Source organism: Penaeus vannamei, chromosome 28, assembly GCF_042767895.1.
Source record: "Penaeus vannamei isolate JL-2024 chromosome 28, ASM4276789v1, whole genome shotgun sequence".
Classification (NCBI taxonomy): Eukaryota; Metazoa; Arthropoda; class Malacostraca; order Decapoda; family Penaeidae; genus Penaeus; species Penaeus vannamei.
The window spans coordinates 16,355,325-16,365,730 of NC_091576.1; positions in this window are offsets into that span (position 1 = coordinate 16,355,325).

Consider the following 10,406-nt stretch of genomic DNA (forward strand, 5'->3'; position numbering starts at 1 on the left):
TCTCAGGAGGATGTGTACGTCCCGCGAAGACAGTGCTAAGGGCCTGAGCATAAAACAGCACTTGCTCTTGTGGTTGTTGCTTGCAGATGTGCCTCTGGGGACAAATGTTTCCTTCTACTCTGGGTGGCGAACGCACCCGGCGCAGCACCCCTTCCTGGACGGCGGGTTCCTGCTGCCGGTGCTGCCTCCTCGCTACGTTGATCTATGCGCAGTCTTCGGGGCTTCGCGTTGAGATGCTGATGTAGTAATGTTGTGAATGATTGGGGCAGCAGCCTGGGCAGAACATGATAAAATCGATGGAGATTATCACCATACTGGTCATGGAGATGTTGATGATAATCATAATGATAATGATGATAATAATAATACGATATGATAATACTGATGATGATAATGTCAGTAATAATGATAATAATAGTAAAGACAATGGTAATAGTAATAACAATTATAATGATGATGGTGACTACAATAACGATAGTAATAATATCGTGATGTTAATAATAATGATCATAATAACAAGTATCGTAATAACTGGCTCTCTGAAACATGAAATTACTGAATGTTTGCCAATTATGAAAATACACATATATAAGTAACAAGCGCGTGGGGAATTCGCGACAACAAAAGGTATGACAGTATGAATATACGAAGAAGGTGAAACTAAGGATCCAGGAACTCGTTCCTCAACGAAACGATCTAGTTGTGTCATCCGCAAGACAAGAACACAAGCAAAGCCGTAACTCGAAAATTAACTGGTTGGTTAGATAATTAGGCCATTTTTTAGCGTGAGTTAAACAAGCAGAAACAGAACAGAAATGGGGCCCAATGAGAGAGTGAGTTATTATGCATTTAGATTTTTCTTCTTTTTTCTTTAACTTTTGTTGAATAGAAGTAATATTTTTCTTTTATGGTTTGATTTTATTATTTTGCTTAGAAATATTTTCGCTTTTGTTTATTCGGGTTTTTGTTCATTCATAAAAAAATGTTTATTTTTTACCACCGGGTGAATAAACACAGCATCAGTTATATAGATGTATATGAAAACAAACATAATTCGATGAATAGGAAAATCCAGACTTTCATATAAGTTGAACGATCTATTGAAACACATTTATAAATAAATGAATAAGAAATAAACAATCAAAGAGATTATTTTCTGTTGTTTTTATGATTAACTAAGTCATTCCTAAGACAAAGAGAGGCTACACATAGCAGGCAATGCCGTCATGACGGGTTTTTCTTAATTAAGGGGGGGGTAGGGTACTAGGCGAGCGAAGCGAACAAATATTATAAAGAAAAATGCTATTCTACGGGTGTTTTTGAAACTATAACCGGACCTATATAAACGTAGTTTAGTTTTAAAGAGGAAAATTTTGTGGCCTGTGGGGAAGGGGGGGGCAAACATAGTCTTGTGTGGAGTGGGTGGGGGGGGTGCAACTGACCCCCGGCCTCCCCAAATGACGCCCCTGAGAGCGGTGGTTCGGCCGGCTGTGACCCGCCGTTCAGTAAGGGTGCAGCGCCGCGTGGCTCTTGCAAAGCACTATTAACATGGCAACTAATGGCCAAAAGACAATCATTATAAGCTATTATGATTATAGATAATTAAGATAAGTAGAAATAGTTGTAGGTAATTTACTGCTCCTTCGTTGGACAAAAATAAACTGCCTTGTCTTGTTGAGGTTTTTTTCTGTGTCACGAATTAAGGATTTCAGTATATATATACATGTATATGTATATATGTTTGTATATATATATATATATATATATATATATATATATATATATATATATATATATGTGTGTGTGTGTGTGTGTGTGTGTGTGTGTGTGTGTGTGTGTGTGTGTGTGTGTGTGTGTATGTGTGTGTGTGTGTGTGTGTGTGTGTGTGTGTGTGTGTGTGTGTGTGTGTGTGTGTGTGTGTGTGTGTGTATGTGTGTGAGTGTGTGTGTGTTTGTTTGTTTGTGTGTGTATGCGTGTGTGTATGTGTGTGTACATATATGTGTATATATATGTAAACATATAAACACACACACACACACACACACACACACACACACACATACACACACACACACACACATATATACATATATATATATAAATATATATATATATATATATATATATATATATATACATATATAAAGTCAAACGTGTCAGATGAATCACAAATAGACAAATACGTAACTGCGTGCGAACATGTCCCGAATCTGCTCCTCTTGCAACCGTCGCTCTGCTTTTCGGGCTCATTTTCCTGCTTGCGATTTTCCTGCAACCGAAGGAAAACATGCAGACCATTGCATTTATATATATGCACACATATGCATAATCATACACATGGGTATATGCATACACACACGCTTGCACGCACTCACACACACTCCCACAAACACACCGATACACAGTGATAATAGTGAAAGTAATGATTAGATCTACAGCAATGTTAATAGCAGTATGGATATGGTAACTAATGCTAAAGATGACAATACCAATGCTGATAGAAATAGAATACATTTAGATGTATAAATGATGAACATGACGTTTAAATATGACGTTTAATTAAGATTTGTTTATATTAACGATAATATGATATGTGTGATATCAATATGAATGATGGTAAGGATAATATGATTATAATTGTAATAACAATGCTAAGAACAGGAACAATTGTAATGATAACAATGATAATGAAAGTAATATTTACATTTAAAATAACACAATGAGAGTAATAATAATAATAACATAATGGTAGGATTAATAATAATAACAGTAATTACCATCATAACAATAGCAACAAAAATGATGATAATAATGATGATAACGACAGCAACAAATTAGCAATAATAATAATAATAACTGATAATGGCAATAATGGTAATAATAATAATGAAAGAATTATAGCAATTGCAAATAATACCAGTGTTACAGCAAATGACATGGACTACTACATGTGCAATTGTCGGAGGGACCTTCTGGATTAAAAAAAAAAATAAAAATAAAGGAAATAAATACATAAATAAATACGTCCAAACGTGTCTCTAATTGTGAGCCGAGGGACTTACCTGCGGTTGATGATTATCACATGTTTTTCATTGTCATTACCATTATTATTATATTGTGGTAATTTCCATTATTAACATAGTGTTGGCGACATCGTTGTCATTCTTATCACCATTATTTCCATTATCATCGTTGTTTTCACTAGCATCATTACCGTCAGTCCTGTCGTTTTTACTTTTTATCATGACGTCAACCTAAAATGGCAGAGAAAAGTGGTGGGAAAGGAAAGGCTCTAGAAAGTAAATAGAAAGTAAAATAGAATAATAAAGCAAGAATAACAGGATGAAACAGACAAGGCAAGCAGTTGACTAGAGTCTACACTTCAAAAAAGCATTATTTCCGTGTACAGAATATCTGAAGATCCTTCAGTTCCACTGTAAGGTTAGGAAGGACATTCCATTGCTTGCTGATTTTTGTCTCAATGAAAGCAATCACGTTCATCTTTACAAGGGAAAAAAGTGAGGACATACCAAGTGGTTTGTAACGGACGGAATAAATCAAGACACTTTGGAATCCAAGAAATGTTTCACTTTTTTTTAAGGAATTGTGTAATGAGTTTGTATCTTGACAGCGCTGTGTTCTGGTCGGGAGTGGAAAAAGTAATGATAATAATATAACGAATTTATTAGATTTAGCCTAACGAGTGAAGGTTAGAATTCGCAGCAGTTCAGGCGGGAAACGCTACTCAACAAGGTAAAGGAAAAAGTTCAGTATATTAGAAAGGTTTTCTCGTCTACACTTTTCCGTGCGAGTGAAGAAGAGACTCAATTTGACTGAGAATTTATAAAGACTCACGGCATAATAAATCCTTAAAGGTAGCAGTAATGACAATACAAACGAAAATACGGAACCCGAAGTATCTTATTTAGGAATATAATAGTTACAGATATCCTACTCGACGCTGGGATCGAAGCAAAATTTGTCGTTTGTTTTAGGAGTATTATCATTATCAACATTTTTATACCTATTTACACTGCAACCTGTAACAATTTAAACTTACTTTTAGCTTCTCCCTGCGATGGCACAAAATAACAGTGAAAGGAAGAAGAAGGAAAATTAAAAGAAAAAGTAATTTGTACTACACTTCACTCAGGTCATTTCGAGCCAGCTGTTGTTCTGAATGTGCTGGGTTAAATGATCCACCACACGCTGTGTAGACAAATTTGTAATGAATTTGTATGAGGTCCACGACATATTTATCGTTATGAATACAATTAGATAGCACAATATGAGAAAGATGCTTTTTCAATAAATGTAGAACTTATAAGACGTATATAAACGTCAAGAACGAGTCCAGATTTACACCCCTTGGCCTAAAGCCGTAACATGCCTGCAGATTTTCTCTAAGACAGCCTCTCATCTCCACATCAGCTGATACTTGATGAGGCGATACTTGAGATGAGCCAGTGCGTGCGTGCGCTCACCTCAGACTAAATTGGAGATTGAGTTGATGCTGTGGTTCTCAGTATTATTACATCGTTTCCGTTCTCCACGATTTCCATGTAAGATGAGATCTTTCTTGTATCATAATGATAATGATAGTAATAGTGATGGTAATGATAATAGTCTTATTAATTATATCAATAGCAGTAGTAATAATATTAATGATAATAACAGTAAAGACAATGATAGAGATACTACTTATTATTGTGTTAATGGCATATCATAATTGTTATAACTAAAATTATTGGCAATGAATGTTAGTAGTACTAGTAGTGGTAATAACAACAGTGATATAGGTAGTGAGAATGATAATGGTTGTAACAATAAGTGGTTGCAAGAGTAACAAAGCAACAACAGCAATAATGCAATAGTAAAATCGACTGCAATATTTATTATCTTCACTGTCAATATCGCCAAACATTTTTTAATGGAATTCGTAGACAGCAGAACGAACAAAAAGACATACGAAGCTAACGAAGAAAATAAATGCAAAACGAGAAAAAATAGAAACACACTTTAAGTCATAAAGTATAAGAAAATAAATGAGAAAATAATTATTAGGGACATGGAAATGACGAAGGAAAGTTAAACAAAAGCGGTGATACTTCCACGAAAGGTTTTCCGTTAAATTTTCCTTTATTGTTGAGTGAAGGTTTTTCCCCATTGAGTCCTCAGTGCTAACATTTAATACAAATCAATATTCTCAAGTGGGAAATGTTAGATAGAAGACGAGTTAGAGTAATATAGAAGAGTGAGGAGAGCAGGAAATGGAGCATGTAAGAAGGTAAATTCGAAGAGGAAGGAGAGAAGAGAAATGTAAGTGAAAGAAGGAAGAGATAGGAGGAGGAAAAGGGAAATAATAGGTGGATGAACCGTGTTCACGTTGACAAATGTAAAATGAGAATGAATATATTCACAATACAAGAGTTGCATTTGACCGGTTTCGAATATATCGTCGTCATAAATACATACAAAAGAAAAAATACAGTGTTCATATTAGGAGCTGATAAATCACCTGACTATTGTGACCTCGCACTCATTACTCGCATAATTGCTGCTGCGACCTTGGATAGTTTGAATCCTATCTCGTATTAGTCATGCATCTCTTCACCGGATGTGTTGCCGATTTTCACTGTGCTGCCAAGGTATTTACAAATCGCCTGGGAAAGATTACATGGCGGTAATACGAGAAAATTAGAAGATGCCGCAGGTGCTGATCTTATAAGTATGTTCTCCATCTTTCTGATGTTTAGCAGGAAGTCTTTTGGGTATTTGTTTCTAAAAAGAATCAATTACATAGGTGACCTGTCTCAAGAAATTCAGGGATGCAGAGTCTCAGTGCACGGTGGAAGAAACTAGTTACAACCCCAGATTTTGTTTTCTTACCATAGGTGGAGTAATAGTGGATATAATCATCTTTATTTGTAGGCTTTCTGTACACAAAAACGTAGGCCGTCGTCACCCCGATGGATCAGTGTCCAGAAAAGGCAACTTCTGATCCTCTTCCTCCATGGTGAACTGGATTTCCTCGTGGATGGAGTTCAGCTGCGTCAGCGTATAGTGTAGACACGAGCTTCTGGGGATGAAGACGAGGACATCATCTACGTATCGAAGCCAAGTTGAATATATGCCGATTATATCCCTGTAGTGGTCCCTCTCAAGTGTCTCCATGAAGAGGCAAGCCAGGACTGCGCTCAGAGGGGAGCCCAAGGCAAGACCGCTGATTTGCTGGTATTCTTCCCCAGCGAACTCGAAGCCGAACTCCACACATAGCTTCACGACGCTCATAAAGGGGTGCTTTGGCAGCGGGAGTCCGTCATCTGCCATGGAGCCGGTGACCCTCTCGACTGCCAGAATTGCTCCGTCTGTGGATACTTTCACAAAAAAAGATTTAACATCAAAACTAGCCAGTTTTTGTATTTTTATATACGGAACTCTGCAGACGTCTGATGAGGTCCCCGGAATTCACCAGGGGGGAATCACTGATGCCAAACACCGCCAAACAATGGGGAACGCTGCCAATACCAGAAGTGATCGGTCTCATCGGTACACCTGGCTTGTGCACCTTCGGAAGACCTCTCATGGACGGGTTCCGGGGGGTCTCCTCCAGCAGTTGAAATGAGTCTTTCCCTCAAGCCGACCGCAGGAGTATTTCCCTCGCCTTCTTAAATCTGGCATTTTTCGCCTTTCGTCACTTTCCTGCAAAGAGAAGTATCGGAAAGTAAATTATACAATTCATGTATATAATCAGTCTTATCCATAACCACAGTGCCCCCACCTTCATCAGCCTGGGCCCGGATTCACTAACGCACTTACGATGGTAAAATCACTAGCACCTACAGTTATCATGGTAACCAGACAGCGTTGGAATTCACAAACAACTTGACATCGGAGTTACCTTGGTAAATTTTACCAGTGACCAGAGAACTGGTAACTTCTGCGAAGATGATGTCATCACGTGTTATCTCGTAAGAAAAATCAATGTCTAACCAAAGTTTTAGATTTGTTTTTACACCTGATGTAACTAATATGATGGCAAACAGATATCAATGCGGACGTAGTGAAGAGATGCAAATTTCACATGAAACTAGCAAGAATAAAATCCACACAAATTCTCGTAAAATTATAGGCCTATATTATACTAAAATGCATGGAACCAATAAATAAGTGAACTTTTAAATAATTCTTCTCTGACATAATTATTACTAATGCTATAGAAAAACTGCCTTGCTGATATTATAAACTGGCAATACCAATGCTAAACGAGTATAGCAATATCTGTCTGTCGGCATTTTGACAATAACCTCCAAAGTGCATGGGCTTGAAACGTTTCCTTTGTCAACAAGTGGCGATGAATATTTTTTTTTTCGTCCGGTTCGTTTAACAATGATGAAAAGTAAATAAATAAATAACTGTTTAGACCCTCTTTGGTTTGAGGTAAACAATAATGTATTAATATAACAGTGTATTAGTTCCTTTCTATACGGTGAATATATATCCCACATGATGGATATAATAAAAAATATATTCTTTTTTCTACATGTGCTTAAATAGTGTTTTAACTGTGACAATTATTTAAGCGATCTCGCTCTCTAGTTCTGTTTACCCGTTGCGCGATTGGCCGAAGGAACCTTAAACATTATGTATGGCGCTCGCTGTTTGGTTGAATTGCTTTACTAGAGCCCTCTGTTGGCTACACATTAGAATGAGTCCATTTACGATTGCAACTCAGTTGATTCAAAATACCATTTCATGAATCCCGCTTTGCCATCAATGGTAAACGCAATGGTAAATGACCGCTGGTAAATGCGTTACGATCGTATGTTAGTGAATCCGTCCCTGGGTGATGACGGTGGTCTCCTCGTCGCGGAGGCCCTTCAACGCGTTAATGTAGCTGCGAGCGATCGCCGGGAGGCACGACGACGCATCAGCCACACAGCAGGCAGTAATCCCTTGGATTCATGAACCCTTTGTCGATGTCACAGTCGGTCCAGCGGTGGTTCGGGACAACGTAGTGAAGTCTTTGCTGTCCTGCCTAGTGTTGAATTTGAGTTCAAGGGAGAGGACTTTTTCGGTGTGGGTAATACGTTTGGAAGACATGTTTCAAAGATCACTTCGCCCGGCTTTCGAACATCTGCTCTTGCTGCATATACGGTGTAATTTCTCCTTATGTTTCACTTGTTGAGTTTGATCTTCCTGTTGTAGTAGGAGGGCCAGCCCATGGGGAAGGTGTTCGCCCTCGAGCTCGTTCCGGAGTTCGTAGAGTCCACAAGGATGGCCCGAGGACTATCAGGGCACAGATGCTCGCCGGATTTAAATTGGTTCGGAGCTGAAGGTGGCAACACTTGTTCAGCCAAGCAGTTCATCAGGAAATGACGTCGATTCTTCTTACTCTAGACCTTGCGCCTTGAGAAAAAATCCCGTGGGAGTGAGGAACCGTACTCAGGTTAACAAATGTAAAAAAGTATGGATGAGAAATCATCTTCAGAAAACAAGAAATGTATTTGACCGGTTTCGAATATACCTTTGTCAGAAATAAATACACCAAAGAAAATACATAGCATATTTATATTTTCTCTTGTGTATGTATTTTTTACGAAGATATATTCGAAACCGGTCAGATTGAATGGGAAATAGTATATAAACGAGGGAAGGGAAATGGAGAAAAAAGAAAAGACAGAAGGCAAATAGAAAATGAAGTGAGAATAGGAAAACAGCAAGTGAGTGAAGCATAGTGTAAGGTGAAACAAAGTAAATGAAACAATAATGAAGAAATGAAAAAAGAGAACACAAGATGAAGAGAGAAAAGGAAAAAAAGATGAATCGAGGAGTGAAACAGAAGAGGAGGCTAGGAAAGCGAAGTATAAGATGAAGTAAGGAAAGGAAGTCAATGGATGAAGTAACCAGGATGTAAACCAGGAAAGGAAAACAAAAATAGAGAGAGGAAAGTAAACCGGACGATGAAGCAAGGAAAGGGAAAATGAAGCAAGGAAAAGAAAAGAAGAGACGCATTAAGGATCGGAAAATAGAAGACAGAAAAGGGGAAATAAAAACAAGATGATGCACGGAAACGGTAACACGCGATAGAAACAAGAAATATCTGCAGAATAGTTGTCCGCGGTGGTAGAAGAAATACATGTACACTTGTTTGGAAGATATTTCAATGCTGTTACAAAGCATTTTTATTTTGGCATCGGGAGAAAAAATAGATGTTTTGCAATTGTATTTTGATTGTCGAGACCTCAGCAGGGCCAGCATTAACTTAAGAGAAAAGGAGGGGGGGAGAGGAAGAGGGGGAGAAGGAGAGGTAGAAAATTAAAATGATATACGTCCTTTCTAATGCAAATAGAAGGACGATCAAATGTAATTCTGATGTTGATGAAGTATTTGTGTTTGTATTTTTACATTATTTCAGAAGTATTCATCGTATTTTTTAACCAACCCTGGTAGCTTGAGGATTATTTACGCCGAATAAAGTACTGTAATGACAACGTATGTTATACTTGGTGCATCAGTTTGCGTAAATTATTATCTTTAAAAATGGAGAAAATATAAAAAGCACATAAAATCTTTATAATATTCATAATTAGTGACTGCTAGCAACAGGTTTTGTGGAGGGAAGAGAAAAAACTGGACTAATTTTGCTCTGAGGGAAAAGGCTTCCGCTAACCCCTTAGTAAATCTAGTTTTTCTTGGTCTGACTTGATGCGAAAAAAGTTGCGTGTCAGGACAGTGCTTATGTTCGGCAAAATTCTATGGAGTAAGACCCATGTATCTAACCAAGCTGGATTTGGCTGGGTGGGGAGGGTCATCAGTCAAACATTACTTATATTTGCCATATCACATGGTTCTCCTTCGTTGATGTGATCCTGTTCATTTTTTTATATATAATATCTCCTTAGATATGATCCCGTTGACTTTTTATATATAATCCCATGTACATTGTGTCCGTGAACAGACATGAAATAATGGAGCGAAATTAGGTTCATAATAAATAACCCAGGGCAATCAGGCACATGCATTCAAATCCCTGAGCCGTGTGGTTTGCAGTTACTTTTGTTCTTATCCTTAATTTTTGTTATCGTTATGATTACCATCATTATTTTTGTGTTTGCGAATCATCGAGGCTGCTTGAATGACGCGCTCAGGTACGTGGTTGTAATAAGACATGTTGGCATCACCAGAGGACAAAATTCACATTCCACATTCGTTTTGATACAGAACTCACTCCATCTTCTGACGTCATACAAATCGCTACCTTTCTTCAGGACCAACGTATAATTCCAGGAGTCGAGGTCACAAAGTCCTGCAGCGGTTTTGCCTTTGTGCCGTCGTGACTTTGAGCGTGAGTAAATGTTACCAACTTCGGCCGATTCGAACAGCAACCGAAGCGCAGTTGATTT